Raw genomic sequence first — 20452 nt, 5'->3', positions numbered from 1 at the left:
AGTCGATCGTCATCCCAGAGGGGAAGTCGGAAGACCACTTGTACTACTTCAACTAAGCAATTGACTGTCCAACAGTCCTTTGTGAGGAAGATGAAATATGACAGCAATCATCCTGTTGCAAAGCGGATAACTGAGGCCTTGACATTTATGTTAGTGCAGTTGGATTTAGACAATTGATGGAGGTATTGTGTCCCCGGTACCTAATCCCCTTTAGATTCCACTTCACTAGGCAGGCGATACTGAGAATGTACAGAGACGTCAGAAAAAGTGTAGCCAGTGTCCTAAAAAATGCGGTTGTATCCAGTATCCACTTAACCACGGACATGTGGAAAAGGGCAGACTAAGGACTATATGACTGTGAGCCCACTGGGTAGATGTATTGCCTCCCACAGCAACAACAGCAGCAGCGGCACCAATAGCACCATCTCGCAAATCCAAACTCGTTTCTAGGCAGGCTACGCTGTGTATCACCGCTTTCCGTAAGAGGCACACCGCTGACAACCTCTTACAGAAACTGTGGGACATCATTGCGTAATGGTTTACCCCACCTAGACTCTCCTGGGGATTTGTGATATCAGACAACATCACCAATATTGTGCGTGCATTACAACTGGGCAAATTCCAGCACGTCCCATGTTTTGCACATACAATTAATTTGGTGGTGCAGAATTTTTTTTAAAATGACAGGGGTGTACAGAAGATGCTGTCAGTGGCCCGAAAAATTGCGGGCCACTTTTGACATTCTGCCACTGCATGCCGAAGACTGGAGCACCAGCAAACACTCCTGAACCTGCCCTGCCATCAACTGAAGCAAGAGGTGGTAACGAGGTGGAATTCGACACTCTATATGCTTCAGAGGATGGAGGAGCAGCAGAAGGCCATTAAAGCCTATACATCTGCCTACGATATAGGCAAAGGAGGGGGAATGCACATGCCTCAAGCGCAGTGGAGAATGATTTCTGTCTTGTTCAAGGTTCTCCAACCCTTTGAACTTGCCACATGTGAAGTCATTTCAGACACTGTCAGCTTGAGTCAGGTCATTCCCCTCATCAGGCTTTTGCAGAAGCAGATGGAGAAATTAAAGGAGGAGCTAAGACGGAGCGATTACACTAAGTAAGGACTTGTGGATGGAGTCCTTCATTCGCTTTGCTAGATTTCAAGGGTGGTAAATCTGTTGAAATCAGAGCACTACATTTTGGCCACTGTGCTCGGTCATAGGTTTAAAGCCTACGTTGTATCTCTCTTTCCGGCAGACACAAGTGTTCAGAAGTGCAAAAACCTGCTGGTGAGTAAATTGTCAACTCAAGTGGAATGTGACCTGTCAACAGCTCCTCCTTCAATTTCTCCCACCACTGGGGCTGCAAGGAAAAGTATAAGATTTCCAAGCCCACCCACTGGCGGTGATGGAGGGCAGTCAGGAGCAAAAGCTGACATCTGGTCCAGACTGAAGGACCTGCCAACGATTACTGACATGTCTACTGTCACTGCATATGTTTCTGTCACCATTGAAAGAATGGTGGAGGATTATATGAGTGATAGCATCCAAGTAGGCATGTCAGACAGTCCGTATGCATACTGGCAGGAAAAAGAGGCCATTTGGATGCCCTTGCATAAACTGGCTTTATTTTACCTAAGTTGCCCCCCCTCCAGTGTGTACTCCTAAAGAGTGTTTAGTGTAGCTGGTAACCTTGTCAGCGATCGGCGTAGGAGGTTACTTCCACAAAATGTGGAGAAGATGATGTTGATCAAAATGAATTATAAATTCCTCCAGGAAGACCTTGACCAGCAATTGTCTCCGGAAAGTACACAGGGATCTGTGATGGTGGATTCCAGTGGGGACGAATTAATACTCTGTGAGGAGGGGGATGTACACAGTGAAAGGGGTGAGGAATTGGAGGATGAGGTCGACATCTTGCCTCTGTAGAACCAGTTTGTGCAAGGAGAGATTGATTGCTTCTTTTTTGGTGGGGGCCAAAACAAACCATTCATTTCAGCCACAGTCGTGTGGCAGACCCTGTCGCTGAAATGATTGGTTTGTTAAAGTGTGCATGTCCTGTTTATACAACATAAGGGAGGGTGGGAGGGCCCAAGGACAATTCCGTCTTGCACCTCTTTTTCTTCTTTGCATCATGTGCTGTTTGGGGACTATTTTTTTAAAGTGCCATCCTGTCTGACACTTCCGTATATGTCCAGTGGTACTGCCATATAATTCCAGTGATACTGCCGTATATGTACAGTGGTACTGCCATTTAATTCCAGTGATATAGCCGTATAATTCCAGTGATATTGCTGTATAATTCCAGTGGGAATTGTTTGTGTCCCTTGGCTTAGTCATACAGTTACCTCATTGTACCTCTTCTACATCTTTGCATGAGGTGCGGTTTGGGGCCTTTTTTTTTATATATCTGCCCTCCTGTCTGCCACTGCAGTGCCACTCATAGATGGGCCAATTGTTTGTGTCACTTGGCTTAGTCATACAGCTACCTCATTGCACCTCTTCTACATCTTTGCATGAGGTGCTATTTGCGGCCTAGTTTTTGAAAAGTGCCATCCTGTCTGCCACTGCAGTGCCACTCCTAGATGGGCCAATTATTTGTGTTGCTTGGCTTAGTCATACAGCTACCTCATTGCACCTCTTCTACATCTTTCCATGAGGTGCTGTTTGGGGCCTTTTTTTATATCTGCCCTACTGTCTGACACTGCAGTGCCACTCCTAGATGGACCAGGTGTTTGTGTTGTCCACTTGTGTCGCTTAGCTTAGTCATCCAGCAACCTTGGTGCAACCTATTAGTCTAAAAACAATATTGTGAGGTGTTCAGAATAGACTGGAAATGAGTGGAAATAAATGTTATTGAGGTTAATACCGTAGGATCGAAATTACCCCCAAATTCTGTGATTTTAGCCGTTTTTATGTTTTTTCAAAAATCATCCAGATCAAAAACCAAAACCAAAACACGAAAGGGTGGTTTTGGCAAAACCAAGCCAAAACCAAAACACGAAAGTAGAATTAGAACCAAAACCAAAACACAAAACACGAAAAAGTGGCAGCCGCACATCTCTAGCTATTTGTAAGCCCCTGCGATTATGATTCATCCTGATGGCGGGTGATATGCTGGACAGGTGCTTCAAGGGAAGGGTCAGGTGCCCAATAAGGAAGAAACTCTGGATAGTATTTCATATGGATACTAGAAACACACTCAGAATCTTAGGTGGAGAAATAATAATTGTCTATTTTAAGATCAAGGGTTGTAACAGAGCATCGCCGAGCATCAGAGCCTTAGTGTCACCATTGTCACTGCCTGAGTCCTCCATGCTCATAAGATGCTCTTTTAAGAGAAGAGTGGGAACCTCTGGGAGAAATGAGGACTTGGAGTCAGGGGATGACCAGCAATAGCCATGCCAGCTCACCTCCTGGCCCTGTATTAGCTACGCCCTCTGCACCTATTGTAGTTCCAACCTGTCACTATCAATTATTTTATATGCCATTCATTACATTATTTTTCTTATATTCATTACTATGGCACAGCTCTGAGAATCTTACCACACCCAGACCAGAGTACAGAGCCTAAACCATTCTACAAAGCAACTCCACCTACAGTTAGTGAGACGGAAAAGGACTCCAACATAAGTAAAGTACAAGCAACAAGAAATAGCTAAATATACAAATATGTTAGTCTAACAAGGACGAGAAATACAATTGTATCTTTATTAGGTGAGAACACGTTTGTGGTCATCCAGATGTGTTGTAGAAAGCAGTGCACAGGACTAAATAATGCCCACAGAAGACCAGGTCTAATGCTACCGCATTTTGCCTTATTTTTTTATTTTGATCCCATTCTTAATTTTTAATTCAGTTTCTTTTAGTCCATCTTTTCTCAACTCCTGCAGATCCGCTGATAAAGGTGCATTTAGTCCTGAAATTTGTTCGAAGGAGATTTCAAACCCTTGACTGATATCCTAGTACGAGCCCACACCGCTCCAAATACCCTCTGCAATTACGAGAACACTATTTCGTATCATGACTACAAGGGAGTCTCTCAATAACAAGAGCGTGTACAGCTGCAATTAAGAGTGTACTGCCAAACCTCCAGAGGAACCGCTATTACTATACTTGGAGAGCCCTTTTAAGCCCTAAAGTTTACAGGCTGGGTACATCTGGAGGCTGCAGTTGGATCTAAAATGTCCTGTTGACTTTCCATCTTTGGAAATACAGCAACTCTGATTCTGGATTTTCTGTAAGGACGGTCCTCATTGTTGAAGACTTTACACGGGTCTAAAAGGTCCCGTAAGTGAGCGACTCAATTCCAACAACTCTGTTAAACTGAACATTGTAAATGCTTATATCCTGCCCTCAACATACAAAAGAAATACTCTATATCACAAAATAAAGACTAACATGTCTGAATAAAGGAAGCTGTAGAACTATGGAAATAGTATCTGTATGCTCTGTCAACTATAACTATTAGATACATTCACATGTTGGAAATGTAAATGCACTTATGATACTCATGGTGGAGATTGGGACATGGTTTCCTGCCATGATGGGGGTGGGAAGGAAGTACAGTGGCATTTGCTCTAGAAGAACAGAAATATAACTTTTAGTCATGTATTCTGTAGGTTGGAAGGCCCAAAAAGGAGGCCACTCATAGGATGATGGGCAAACGCATGTACAGGTAGTTCACTTTAATGATTATCTCAACAAAAATTATTTAAAAGTCGACTTATTTCTTCAGTCACTTTGAGAAATTGTAAACCTACGAACATTTCTCCTGGTGCAGAAATGCAAATTCAATGTCTGCTGTAGTCATACAATGTCAAAATATGTACACAAAGATTTTTGTTGTTGTTCAGGAGAACCTGTAAATTGAACAAGCATACAGTGGAATGTGTGTATCATGTAAAGCACATGTGCGCTCTGCACCAATAATATGGCTTCCCACTGGCTAAGACATCAACTCCAGCATGGGGCAATGTGCAAACCATTAAAACAATGGCATGCTCTCACGAATCCAGAGGCATCAGAAGCTGAGCCCTCTGTATCACTTTCACATCTATCTAGGAGTCCTATATTTATAAGTAAAAGGGGGAATAGACTGAAGGGCCAAAAGAACCATATGGGGAGAAACTAATATACGTATACTGTATAAACTACGGTAAATTATAACAAGTGAGCTTTCACTTCAGAGTTCATTGTATTTTATAAGGAACGGTGCATTATCCTGTCCTTATACACAGAGCATCATACGGCGTGAGACAGCCAGCACGACTGAGACGATCCGAGATGAGCAGCGTACTATGGGGGTAATTCCAAGTTGATCGCAGCAGGATTTTTGTTAGTAATTGGGCAAAACCATGTGCACTGCAGGGAGGCAGATATAACAAGTGCAGAGAGAGTTAGATTTGGGTGTGGTGAGTTCAATCTGCAATCTAAATTGCAGTGTAAAAATAAAGCAGCCAGTATTTACCCTGCACAGAAATAAAATAACCCACCCAAATCTAACTCTTTCTGCGCATGTTATATCTGCCTCCCCTGCAGTGCACATGGTTTTGCCCAATTGCTATCAAAAATCCTGCTGCGATCAACTTGGAATTACCCCCTATATTTTTCTTTCAATCTTGCATCTTAGACAGCAAAATGGCACTCACAGCGTACAAGAGATGCTAGGCTGTAACTAATTGCATAGGAATTGGTATAACGCACGTACAATGGCAAAGATGAAGGACGACAGAACTGAGGAAAAGCCGCAACTGCTCTTTTAAAACAAATTCAGACTCAGAGGGACATTTACTAAGCAGTGATAAGAGCGGAGAAGTGAGCCAGTGGAGAAGTGGCCCCATCAACCAATCAGCAGCTCTGTATCATGTTATAGTATGCAAATTATAGATGTTACTTCAGTGCTGATTGGTTGCCATGGGCACTTCTCCACTGGCTCACGTCTCCACTCTTATCACTGCTTAGTAAATGTCCCCCTCAGTCACACAGAGATGTATGAATGCTGCAAGCCCCAGTGGTCTGTGTATGCTAACAATGTAGAATGCCATACAAATACAATGGTGAATGTCCTAAGGCGCAACCTGGGGACCTATGCTGCCCTCTGTAAATGAGGACCACCAAATCCTATAAGTAGACAGTATAGAAAAATGAATTACAGAGTTGTGCAAAAAAAATGTTAAAGAAAGCTTAGGATGAGAGATGGCTGGGTTCTTTTAAAGATACCTTTATATGGGAGACTCTTCTGTGTGCTGTGTGAGTACGGTATGTCTGTACCCTTCATCATAATTGAAACGGTGGCATTCAGAGTAAAAGATACCTTTGGATTGTTTGTTTTGGAATACTACACTATGGTCCTGTTTTGTTGTTCTAGTTCCTTCTCTGAGGATACTGAGGAAGTGAATCCACACAAATAGAGATGCTTATCCATGCAAAGAAATCCCTTCATAGTCCAAACAAGAGACTTAAAACTGACCTATTATTTGCTTGTTAAGTGTACGTTTGTTTTTTGGAACGGGACTGAGCGCCCACTCTGTAATTAATTTTTCTATAATGTAGGATGCCACTTCCAGTTTAATAATACAAAGTAGATGCACATTTTGAGCAAAAAAAAACCAAAACACTGTTAACGATAGGGGCTATTTGGTGCAACTTGAGCAATTTTTTATGGGGCAACAAAATACATTCCTCCCAACATCTTCAGCAGGTGATGCAGGACTCTCTCACGTGCCAGAGCCACATGTGACCGAAAAGGGGGCATGGCCAGTGGTAAAGTGGGTGTAGCTTTGCCAGAGTGTCACGAACACGAGATATACCCCCATTTTTTGATATTGAGGGGGCATAACAAGCGCTCTTTGAGCTGCTTGCATACGCCCAGTCCCTCTATCTCCCATGAGTAGACACTATCTATATAGATAGATAGATACTGTATATATATATATATATATATATTTGTATGGAATACGTACGTTTTACCGGCGGCCGGGAACCCGGCTGTCATGATCCACCAGTATGCCGACAGCTGGGTGAGCGCTAGAAAGCCCCTTGCAGGCTCGCTGCGCTCACCATGCTGCAGACACGGTGGCTCACTGCGCTCGCCACAGGTTTTATTCTCCCTCTATGTGTGGCGCCGGTATTCCGGAGGCAGCATTTCACCGCCTTTCGGGATTCCAGCATTGGCGTTGTAACCGCCAGGTTCCCGACAGGTGGTCTCTTGATTGCCTCCCATATATACATATCTGTCCCATCTCCTCAATGTAAAATGCTTGCCTGTCTAACTGCATAAGAAGATAATGCATTGGTTTCAATTACATTGTTTTTCTTCCTGGAATCTGGAATTGTTTTTACCTAAGTATCAAAGAGCTAGAAACTCTTTGAGAAAATTTGAGAATAAGACAACATTGTCTGTTCATAGGTGTGCGTAGGGGGGGTGCCTGGTGCGCACAGGCACCCCCTAATATCTGGCACCCCAATCTCACATGCAGACAAACAATTTGGAAGCTGCTCAATCATACCTGGAGATAATTATATATCAGGTGCTGGAAGGGGGAGGGGTCATAGACAGACAAACAAACAAACAAATCTCACATGCCTGATGCAGCGATTGCCGAGCAGGCTGATTACTGTCCCCTCTGCGCTGCACCCTGTCAGGACTGCATTACTGACCGATGCCTGGGTTAATCAAGGGTGCCACTGACACCGCTTTCAAACTCCTGACTCCACCTCCATGTACAAAAACAGCGTGATGTGATGTGATTACGTCATGCTGCTCGCACGCCTACCCGCCACACCCGCCACATGCTCACCTCTCTCCTTCTATGCTATGCCAACACCAGCCACTGATGAGGATCAGCATGCAGCCAGCGTTCCTCTTAGGAAGACAAATTCAATATTGGCAGGCGGTCGGCAGCAGCATTGACACGTCACTCGTTTTTCCAGCAGCAGGAGTACTAGTCTGCAACTGTCAGTGTCAGTGAGTGACTGACTTGTAAGTAAGCTGCTGCAGCTTGCAGGGGAAAGAGAGGGGGAGCCAGACCAGGCTGAGGAGGAGCAGTGTAATTGCAGTGAGTGCCATCAGGGGTGTTTGTTTGGTGCACACCACAACATCTGACAATGTATCTGCTTTATTAGGATTGGTACAAGGGTGGAGATTTTATATTGCGTTGACGGTCAATAGATGGTGCTAGACACGCCCAAAAGGTGGTGCTTAGACACACCCCTCCGACGGTGCACCCCCTAATAAAATGTGTTGCGCACGCCTATGTGTCTGTTTAAATGTTTGAAGAGCTTGATGGCCATCATCAAGACACTACGCTAAAACAGTCCAGGGGCAGAGCAGATGCTAATAACATCTAAGCAAAGCATACAATAAGCTAAGGAAAACACTGTAAGTCTTAGTAAATGGCAGACAGACAAAGGAAAGCAGACTGCAAGTATATGTCATTAAGTGAAAACTACTTTGGCATGCTGGAGTAGATATAAGCCTATGTGGTCTCTGTACTAAAGCAGATGTGAGTGGAAGGGTCACATGTCTGTCTATATAGTTTATCTCAACATAGCGCATATAACACTGCATGGCTGAGCTAATACTGTAGTTATAATAGGCAAGCAAGTGGGAAAAAACGAAGAGGAAAGTGATGAATAGGGATATGTCAAGATCACAGATTTTTGACATGGTATAGATAGTGGAAAGTCATTCTGGCTATACTTTAAGGCAAATTGCTGTTTTAAATTCGGGGGGGGGGGGGGGGAATTGTTAAAAAATATCCCAATATTCTCACTATTACTATTGTAGGACCACTCTTTCCTACTGCTTACTTACGTCTTAAATCAGGGGCTTAAGTGGTCTATTGGACTGTCATTATTAGTATGGTCCATGTTTTTTTCCAATATACTTTTTTACTTATTACCAGTTATTTATATAGCGCACACACATTCCACAGCGCTTTACAGAGAATATTGGGCCATTCCCTTCATTCCCTACCCCAGTGGAGCTTACAATCTACAGATGTGCCCAGCCTGGTCGTTGCCACGATGCGTACCCACGTGCGCATGCGTTGCAGCAGCGTCTACACGCTACCGGGTGTGAACAGTTGCATCTGTATCACATAATGCAATGTCCATGGATTGCGGGTGCAATTATTTTCATGTGCCTGTTAGCGTGCACGCTAGTCATGGCAAACCAGTCACACCTGTATACTCCCTGCCACATGTACATGCACACATACACACTAGGGTTTACTATTGTCAGGGGCCAGTTAAATCACAAGTATATTTTTAGATTGTGGGGGATAATGGGATCACACAGAGGAAGAACACAAAATCACGGGGAGAATATGCAAACTCCACACAGTTATAAAGTGGCCTTCACGGTGCAACTGGTATCCTTAGTATAGGTCAAGGCCGATTTCTACCACCTCCAAACATTCAGTATATTTATTTATTTACAGTTTCTGGCTCGCGATCGTGGCATTCCCACAAAGCTACACCCCCATTTGCCGATGGCACACAACCTTTTTGGACACGTGAGTAGTCCCTATTTCACCGTGGAGAAAATATAGAAGTATGATATTTAGCAAAATTATGTTACTATCACCTGAATGTATTAAACTTAAAGGCATACTTGCCTACTCTCCCGGAATGGCCAGGAAGCTCCCGAAAATCAGTTGGCACTCCCAGCCGCCCGGTAGAGTGGGCAAGACTCCCAGCCGAGTGCATACCTCCCAACTGTCCCGCTTTTCGCGGGACAGTCCCGTTTTTTGGGGACTGTCCCGCTGTCCCACCCGCGGGCCGCAGTGTCCCGCGGTGGGGGGGGGGGGGCAGTTGGGAGTCTCTGTCACCCGCTGCCCTTCTTAGCAGAGCAGCGGTGAATAGACGCTGTGCGCATGCGCACAGCGTCTATTCAGTGCAGACAGAGGGAGAGGAGGCATGCCAGCGGCTCACAGAGCACTGGGCATGCCCCCTCAGTGACGAAAACGGGGGCGTGACTCGCGATCGCGGGTCCTCCCGTGAAACCACGCCCCCTTTTCGTAGGTCACGCCCCCTTTTCAGGAGCGCGCGCGGCTAAGCCGCGCGAGTGTCCCGCTTCCCCGAAGAAGAAAGTTGGGAGGTATACGAGTGCCACCCCTCCCGGAGGGGGCAGCCAGAATGTCGGTATGTATGATTAAAGGGCTTTTGGAGCAGTATTGTGACAAACTACTCCAAGCCCTTAAATTAGTATATTTTAAGTAAGCAGATCACATATTTATAATGAGAAATGCAAATTGCCTGAAATGTACTTAGGGGAATTGTGTAGAAATACTGCGGTTCTGGGGGTGGATTTGGGGTCCTGTAACAACGTTTTGGCTATCGGGGTCTGCTCTTCGGCATCGTGACTCCCAACTGTGGTCTCCTCTGCAGTCAAGTGATGTTCACAGCCATTCCTCCAGCACTCCCATACAGTCTCCTCCCTGGTGTCTCCTTTTGGGTCTTCTCGCCAACTCCGTCCACTGGGTGCCACCATCGTAGTCCTGTACAGCTGACCGTGTATCACGTGGATCGTTGGGCACCAGTTTCTGTACAGCTGATCATGTCCTCCAATGGGCTGAAGGCAAGGGGGTAATAGGATCCTTCTGGCACTCAGAAGGCACTAGAGCAACGTTTGTCACCAGGCGTCCTGTGGCACCAGATTCCAGGTCTCTCTGCGTATCTGCTTTACTCCGTGTCAGCCTTCCTGCCTTTCAAGCCTGATCTTGTATACTGTAGCTATTCTAGTTCCAGCCAGTTCTGAACACTGAATATATTTCAGTTCCAGCCTGGTTCTGTACGTAGAAGCTAATACGGTTCCAGACGGTTCTGAACACTGAAGCTATTCCAGATCGAGCACGGCCCTGTACACGCCATGGAGGCACTTAAAGTACTATTCCAGTTCCAGCTTAGTTGTGTACATTGAAGTTATTGCGGTTCCAGAGCAGCATCTCTGAAGCTATACCCGGTCCCAGCCCAGTAACTTACAGCCTTAGCCGGTTCCAATCCAGTTCTCTAGAAGCTCTAGTCGATTCGAGTTACTTACTTTGTTTCTGCCAGTTCTCATGTTCTCCAAATCCTGTGTACCAGTATCTATCAGAATGTTCGTACCAGCTGAGCAGGCCCAAGGTCTCTAAATAAACAAGTTCCTGAAAACCTGACACAATGCTATCTAGAGATGGCATAAGGCAGGTTTCTCCTCTGGTCCCTCTACTCTTTCTCAGCTCAGACAGACAGATAGAGCAGAGCAGAGCTGAGAGCTGGCCCCTGTGATCAGTTTTGTGGTCTAATTAGACCACAACTTGATCACTGTAAAAAATAAATAAATACGTGTACCCAAGGGTATGGTGATTGGGGAGCTGTCTCTTCCTGTCAACTGGTTGCCGGGCTCCAGCTTGATCAGCTGTACTGTATACTGGCATCTCACTTTACAGCATAAGAGATGCCGGTTTACAGCACAGCTGACCGAGGTCACACAGCAGGAGCCTGGCGACCAGCTGACCAGAAGAGACTCAACAATCTCTGATTACCAGGCTAGTAAGTATAAGCGAAGGGGCAAGTAGGGGTGGGGGTAGTCCTAGCCAGCAGCAGCGCATTGCGCTGTACAATTTCAGGGTATTTTTCATGAAAAATACTGTGAGAATTGCAGAAAGCGAATTCTCAGGGACAGAGCTTTCTCGCATACAGCATGCTCAATGAGGTTGGGATGACTCAACTGAGTGACATGCAGAATTGTGCATTAGTATAAGCATACATGTTTCCAGGTTTATATTTGACACCAATTTGGTGTAAGTGTGTACTGATGATAATGATTATTACCAAAAACAAGTATATACAGTATATATAATTTTTTACATTTTTTTATTGTTATGGTGTCATGTAAGCCTTGAAAAAGGTGTTGCAAGCGCACAGAAATGTTTACATGATATATTCTACTTACTAAAAGCATTGTTTTCAAATTCAATTGGAGTGCGCAGTCTCTTTTGGACCTATTCACTTATTCTCACTGAAGGCACCCACACCTACTGGAGTACAGCGCCGAGTGTCGATTCTATCACGCAAACTATATATATCAGCATCAAGCAAATTTGCATAGTACACACCATGTTAATTAGAGATGAGCGAGTTCGGTTCTCAGAGAACCAAACCCTTCCGGATCTTCACGTCACGAGCCCGGATCCGAGTCAGGCTCGGGTTTTCCCACCTGACTCAAAAACCAGAACGAGGCAAAACGTCATCATCCCGCTGTCGGATTCTCGTGGTGTTTGGATTCCATATAAGGAGCTGCGCATCGCCGCCATTTTCACTCCGGCATTGGAGAGTGTAGAGAGAGGACGTGTCTCCGTCCTCAGTGTACTCAGTGTCCGTATCTTGTGCTGCATCTGTCCAGTCACAGTGGTTGTGTCCTCTGCTGCCATATGTCCAGTGCTGCTGTATAAGTCCAGTCCAGTGGTGCTGTGTTGTGCTGCATCAGTTCACCGGTGTATTGTGCTGCATCAGTCCAGTCACAGTGGTGGTGTTCTCTGCTGCCATATGTACAGTGTTGCTGTATAAGTCCAGTCCATTGCAGTGGTGCTGTGTTATCCTGTATCAGTACAGTGGTGGTATGTTGTGCTGCATCAGTCCAGTCACAGTGGTGGTGTCCTCTGCTGCCATATGTCCAGTGCTGCTGTATAAGTCCAGTCCAGTGGTGCTGTGTTGTGCTGCATTAGTCCAGTGGTGGTGTCCCTGTGCTGCCGTATATGTCCAGTGGTACTGCCATTAATGTCCAGTGATCCTGCCGTACTGCCCTATAAATAAAGTGATCCTGCCGTATAATTCCAGTGATACTGCCGTATAATTCCAGTGATACTGCCGTATAAGTCCAGTGATCCTGCCGTATTATTCCAGTGATCCTGCCGTATAAATCCAGTGATCCTGCCGTATAAAATAAATCTAGTGATCTTGCCGTATAAGTCCAGTGATTCTGCCGTATATGTCCAGCGGTACTGCCGTATAAATCCAGTGATCATGCCGTATAATTCCAGTGATCCTGCAGTATAATTCCAGTGATCCTGCCGTATAAATCCAGTGATCCTGCCATATAATTATACTGGTACTGGCGTATAAGTCCAGTCCAGTGATACTGCCATATATAGTACTGAAGCTGCTGCCACTAGTCATGACATAGACGATGAAATGCCATCAACGTCGTCTGCCAAGGCCGATGCCCAATGTGATAGTAGAGGGCATGTAAAATCCAAAAAGCCAAAGTTCAGTAAAAAGACCCAAAAAAAGAAATTTAAATGGTCTGAGGAGAAACATAAACTTGCCAATATGCCATTTACGACACGGAGTGACAAGGAACGGCTAAGGCCCTGGCCTATATTCATGACTAGTGGGTCAGCATCACATGACGATGGAAGCCCTCATCCTCCCGCTAGAAAAATTATAGGAGTTAAGCTGGAAAAAGCATAGAAAAGAACTGTGCATTCTAAGATGGTATCACAAATCCCCAAGGAGAGTCCAAGTGTGTTGGCGGTTGCGATGCCTGACCTTCCCAACACTGGACAGGAAGGGGTGCCTCCTTCTACCATTTGCACGCCCCTTGCAAGTGCTGGAAAGAGCACCCACAGTCCAGTTTCTGATATTCAAATTGAAGATGTCACTGTTGAAATACACCAGGATGAGGATATGGGTGTTGCTGGCGCTGAGGAGGAAGTTGACGATGAAGATTCTGATGGTGATGTGGTTTATTTAAATGAGGCATCGGGGGAGACACCTGTTGTCCATGGGATGAAGAAGCCCATTGTGATGCCTGGGCAAAATACCAAAAAAGCCACCTCTTCGGTGTGGAATTATTTCTCCACAAATCCAGACAACAGGTGTCAAGTGGTGTGTTGCCTCTGTCAATCTGTAATAAGTAGGGGTAAGGATGTTAACCACCTAGGAACATCCTCCCTTATACGTCAACTGCAGCGCATTCATCAGAAGCCAGTGTCAAGTTGTGAAACTTTGGGTAAGAGCGTAAGCAGTCCACTGACACCTAAATCCCTTCTTCCTGTTGTACCCAAGCTCCTGCAAGCCACACCACCAACTCCCTCAACGTTAACTTCCTCCTCAGCCATGAACGTCAGTAGTCCTGCAGGCCGTGTCCCTGGCAAGACTGAGGAGTCCTCTCCTAACTGGGATTCCTCCGGAGGATCCTTGAGTAGTACGCCTGCTATTTCTGCCGCTGCTGTTGTTGCTGCTGGGAGTCGATCGTCATACCAGAGGGGAATCAGAAGACCACTTGTACTACTTCAACTAAGCAATTGACTGTCCAACAGTCCTTTGTGAGGAAGATGAAATATGACATCAGTCATCCTTTTGCAAAGCGTATAACTGAGGCATTGACAGCTTTGTTGGTGTTAGACGTGCGTCCAGTATCCGCCATTAGTTCAGTGGGACTTAGAGAATTGTTGGAGGTACTGTGTCCCCGGTATCAAATCCCATCTAGGTTCCACTTCTTTAGGCAGGCGATACCGAGAATGTACAGAGACGTCAGAAAAAGTGTCCTCAGTGTCCTACAAAATGCAGTTGTACCCACTGTCCACTTAAACACGGACATGTGGACAAGTGGAACAGGGCAGACTTAAGACTAGAGATGAGCGGATTCGGTTTTACTCGGTTTTACTCGGTTCTCAAAACCGAATCTTATTGGCTCACGGATGTCACGTGTTTTGGATAGCCAATAAGATTCGGTTTTGAGAACCGAGTAAAACCGAGTAAAACCGAATCCGCTCATCTCTACTTAAGACTATATGACTGTGACAGCCCACTGGGTAGATGTATGGCCTCCCACAGCAACAACAGCAACGGCACCAGTAGCAACATCTCGCAAACACCAACTTGTTCCTAGGCTGGCCACGCTATGTATCACCGCTTTCCGTAAGAGGCACACCACTGACAAGCTCTTACGGAAACTGAGGGACATCATCGCACAATGGCTTACCCCAATTAGACTCTCCTGGGGATTTGTGATATTGGACAACGCCACCAATATTGTGCGTGCGTTAGGGTTAGTTGACAAGTCAGTAGAAAAATGCATTGTCAACATGCCAACTTTTGGCATTCTGGCATAATGAATTGCCAGAATACCTATATTCTTGCGATTCATTATGCCACTACCTATATTCTGGCAATGTTGACATTCTGACAGCAAACCCTTTATACCACATCCACAAAACTAGTATAAGAAAATAAGAAAAAAAAAAGATTGTGCAGCAATGAAGGGAAAGATGGAATTTAGTATTATCGACATAATAGTAATAAATTCCATAAAAGGAAGACTTTAGGCATTATTATTATTAACTAGGTAATAAATATTAATGCCTAGCAATACCAACATCCAATTGTTGTCACACTATTCATATTAAAATGCTGCCACACTGCTATTAGATTTTAGATGCACATATACTATGAATACACAATATTCAGTGGATCGGACGATATATCGTCCAGTGTGTTTCACTACATCGTTAACGATGCGCGCTCCCACAGGTCGTTAACGATGTACAATATCTTTAGATCTTAATCCCTGTACACACGGGGAGAGATGTGTGCTGAGCAATCTATCAGTGACCGCTCAGCACACATCTCTCCCCCCACTAAGCACAGCGCAATGTGTGCTGAGCGAAGGGGGGGGGAGTGCTCATTTCACCCAGCGGTGAAATGAGCGACCTGCCAATCTAGCACCGGCGATAGCGACGCGCATCGCTATCGCTGTGGGGCATACACACGGAGAGTCAGATTGCTTAGAATTTAAGCACTGATTTCTCTGTGTGTACCCCCCTTAATCTTGAAATCTAAGGATATGTACAAAACTGCATGCTCCTGGATGTGGTCGGGTGACGTCATTGACAATATAGTAAACAATATCATTCAGTGTGTATGAATGATATCTTTGCGGGAAATTGTTGCACAATGTCACATCTGCTGTGCATCGGCAAGGGGGTACCAAGCCTTAGTGTTTGTCTAATTCCGCAATTTATGGCTATTTTTGTACTCTCTGGGCAGTACGGATGGTGTAATGGTTAGCAATACTGCCTCACAGCACTGAGGTCATGGGTTCGATTCCCACCAAGACCCTAACTGTGTGGAGTTTGTATATTCTCCACATACTTGTGTGGGTTTCCTCCGGGTACTCCGGTTTCCTCCCACAATCCAAAAATATACTGGTAGGTTAATTGGCTCCCAACAAAATTAACCCTAAAATTAACGTATGTGCGTGTACATGTGATAGGGAATGTAGATTGTAAGCTCCAATGGGGCAGGGACTGATGTGAATGGCTATATATTCTCTGTAAAGCGCTGCGGAATATGTGTGCCCTATATAAATAACTGGTAATAATAATGTTCTCAGCTGTATAGTGTGCAGTTACTTATTATTACCTAGTCCATATATGTAAACTGGGCCATTTACTTATCCGAGGGTCAGGACTCGAGATAAAAGACAAAAAAAAAGACAAAAAAGTGAGCCTAGAAGACCTGTTGTCTGTGCTCTGTGGTTCAGCTGAGAACATCTGAAAAGCACAATACTGTAAATGGTTTTGTCAACAATGCCTTAAGGAGCCTTAACCAGAAATGCCAGCATTTGTAAAAGATTTCCTTAATTGGTTTCAGGTCTCAGGGCAGGTAACCTTTGATGTGGTTAGATCTGCCAATACAGTCACAGCAAAACTTCTACTTCTCATTTTCCTGCCTACCTCCTGCTATGCCGGTCAAAACAAGAGATCTGGTTCTTATTAATCTGGATTCTGCTTTGCCTGGGAAGATTTGTATGTAGTCTTGTCAGAAGACACAGATTTTATAGTTAGAACTGTTATACAGAAGCTTCAGTGCAGCAGTGTTTTAAGAGAGGAGGAAGCCTGTATGCAGCCTTCCCACTGGCGCTGTCACTTAAATACCAAAACATTCTTTTGAAACATGGTTGTGTCTATCCACCTTTTCTTCTTTCAAAGACCAGGTATTCCACACACATCTATCATCAACACGATGAATGCCTTTAGTCCTCCTCACACATATGGGCTCAGTGACAACAATCAACAACTCAATGGTCATGTGCAAATACAAAAAATAGAAGAAAATGGAAATAGGAATACAGTGTATTGTATTTAATAACAAACAAAATATACATATATTGTTTCAAATTGGACATATAAAATCACATACAAAAAATGACACTCAGCATCCATGTGTCTTCCCAGTGGGAGTGAAAGAAACAATTACCGGCTGTATATAAAGAACTGGCAATAAGCAGTTCTTTAAGCGCTTTGTGTCTTATACAACAAAAGAGTGCCGAGTTCCCTCCTGGTTACGTCAAACACCTCCACTGGATTGTCCCCATCTACTACTGGCCCTGCCGACATACCTCAGCCTGCTCAATTGTTGGTACTTGGGTAAATCTATAAAAGGCTGTAATAACGCTCTGTGGACAGATCTCTCCTCCTCCAATTTAACATGATCTCTCTCATATCTTCTATAATTAGGTACATTAAAGACAATGAACACGCTCTTAAGATCCTTTCCCAATCTTTCCTAAATTGCTCAAAAACCATTGAAAAGGAAGCTGCCATATGGAGCTGGAGCCCTCTAGGAATAATATGATGGGCCACATCACTGACCCTATTTGTGTGAGGAGAACTAAAGGCATTCATCGTGTTGATGATGGACATGTGTGGAATACCTGGACTTTGAAAGAAGAAAGTGGTGGATAGACACAACCATACGATTTAAAAGGATGTTATGAAACAGGTTTTGGTATTTAAGTGACAGCGCCAGTGAGAAGGTCGCCAAGTACTCTGTTTCATTTGAATATTGCCAGGTGTGGGGTTCACCTTAAGGTTTCCCTGCTATATGGTGCAGTCTATATGCACATTACATTTAAGAGACTTCACATGTAATATAGAATTCAGTAGAATGGACAGCTGGATTCACAGATTTTTGTTCACAGCCTCTTAAGGCTGCATACAAAAATCCACAAATATGGGTTGAGATCAGTGGCGAATCCAGAGGTGGGGCTGCAGCGGCGTCCAAAGTCCAAATAGGGCAGCCACACCAAGTGCCACCAACTATCATCCCAAACTGACTAACTGGCAGTTGGTGTGGCTTCCCTATTTGGACTTTAGACTGCGCTGCACCCCCACCTCTGGAGTCGCCACTGGTTGAGATCGTTTGCTGCTGCAATGGCAACTTGTCCCCTTTGCAGGTACTGGATTGACCCCACTGTGAGCAAATGACTAGGAGACCTATAAATATATCAGTTATTTATGAGCAGATGATATGAACAGGAACATACAAAAACCTTTTTGCTGTAAAAAGCTATTCTTTCATGAATGATAAAGTCAGCAGGGGTGATTGGATTGATCCATGTCCCCAGAAGACTGCAGTTAAGCAAACAAAACTAAGTTAATTACAATACAAGGTGACTATCCCATGGTCATGACATATAGATGTGTCCTCATTCATCTTCACTGCAGTCACGCCAAACAGCACCTCTCGGTACGCCAGGTCTGGTGACGAAATGCATAGAGACTTGGCCTACTGACGCTGTACTTGCTGCCGCCCGGCACTCTCTGCTCTGAGTCCCTGCACGGCTCATACCAGGCACGCTACTTTGTGGCATGCTGTGGAGACTACAGCTGTCGCACACCACTCAATACAGGTGAGGCGTGAGGTTTGCGAAGGTGGATGATGGATGCAGTTCCTGTTTGCCGGGTGCAGTATTTATTATGCCATGTGGAAACCAGTCCACAGAGATAATTGATTTGGTCTGAGCAGAGGTCTCTAATGCTGGCATTGCTTTTATTGTGATTCATTTAAGAAACCTTTTATGCGCTATGGAGCGCACCTTGTGCTCTTGTTCGGCACTGCATGATAACATAGACAATTTCTTAGGACTTCGTTTCATTCCGACAAATGGACATCACAGTTTTGGTAGCAAAGTTGATTTAGCTCGTTTTAACAGACAATTTAGGCTTACGAAATTTTTTAACAACGAAACAGTTGACTATGATCCTGCACTTAGATGCCCTGTGCGGGCCAAGTCGACTTTTGATCCTTCTTCGATGAATCCAGCTATCCAGGCTTTTACCAGGACAATGTCTAACGAAATTGAGAACGTTACCAAGTTTCCTGCCAAAACAGTAGTAACCTTTTACCTGATGGACGTTTAGCTCTTAAGTCTTTGTCAGCTCGTACTGATATCACTGTCCACCCTGCAGATAAAGGGGGTGGGATCGTGATTCAGGATATTGAAAATTACTTGTCAGAAGCATACTTACAGCTATCTGACCAGACGGTATATACTAAATTATTGAAAGATCTGACTGAGGAATACTCCAGTGAACTGTATAAACTTCTTCAAGAATCAGTTGATAGGGGATTAATTGATATGGATACTATGCGGGCTCTGAGTGTACCATCACCACTTATTCCAGTTTTCTACATGATTCCTAATCTGCATAAGAACACAAGCAAGCCCCCCGGGCATCCCATTATTGCTGCTGGAGACTTTTTACTTTGTCAGGTCTCTTGATATTTAGATTTTTATCTGCAGCCGGTAATTCAACAAGAGAAAACTTATCTCAAAGACACATACTCTTTTTTGGATAAATTGAGAAATATTTCATTGTCTATTTCTGAGTATTGGTTGTGCACGGCAGACATAGTCAGCCTCTACACCAATATCCCCCATGATAGGGGAATTGCAGCAGTACAAGGATTAATTAGTGAGAATCCCCTGTATACAGGTCCTGCAGTAAGCTTATTCCTTGATCTGCTAAAGATGGTCTTGACACGTAATTATTTTTTATTTAATAAAGAGTATTATGTGCAAATACTTGGGTGTGCGATGGGTTCTCCAGTAGCCCCCGCATACACCAATTCATTTATGTTTGGTCTGGAACAGAGCATATTTTTTGATATAAGAGAATATAGTACTGTAATAACATTCCATTTTTCATTCATTATATCGACGATATCTTCATGCTCTGGACCAGAACCAAAGAAAGCTTTATTGAAATGATGACAGACATTAACACACGCGATGCTAACATGAAATTCACTTTTGACATACAGAGAGACAACATGAATTTTTTAGATGTGAATGTTAGTAAGATGGATATAGGTTTTAAAACCTCAGTGTACAGTAAGCCCAGAGATTGCAACAACTATTTGATGCCATCAAGCCATCACTCGGAAACCTTAAAAAATGGTCTCCCATTTTCCCAGCTTCTTCGAGTACATTGTATTTGTAGCGATGCTCAGGAAGAATGATTGCAATTGGACCAGTTGATTATTACATTTCTTGAGCGTGGTTACCCCAACAAATTACTACAGGATGCTAAAAAGAGAACTTTGGCAGAACCTAAAATTAAGCACTCTGAAGTGAGTATGAAGAAAAAGAACACAGATGGTATGATGATATTTGTGAAT

The 20452-nt window shown here is 44.3% G+C and overlaps 1 protein-coding gene across 2 annotated transcripts in view; it reads right to left on the bottom strand.

Moving 5' to 3' along the window:
- The window catches only part of CORIN (corin, serine peptidase), a 521516-nt gene that overhangs the window by 253142 nt on the left and 247922 nt on the right, over positions 1–20452 (bottom strand). The window lies entirely within an intron of this gene.

This window comes from Pseudophryne corroboree, chromosome 1 (genome assembly GCF_028390025.1).
Source record: "Pseudophryne corroboree isolate aPseCor3 chromosome 1, aPseCor3.hap2, whole genome shotgun sequence".
Taxonomy (NCBI): Eukaryota; Metazoa; Chordata; class Amphibia; order Anura; family Myobatrachidae; genus Pseudophryne; species Pseudophryne corroboree.
Note: the sequence above shows the minus strand (reverse complement) of the source record. Positions and strands in the feature narration are given on the sequence as shown.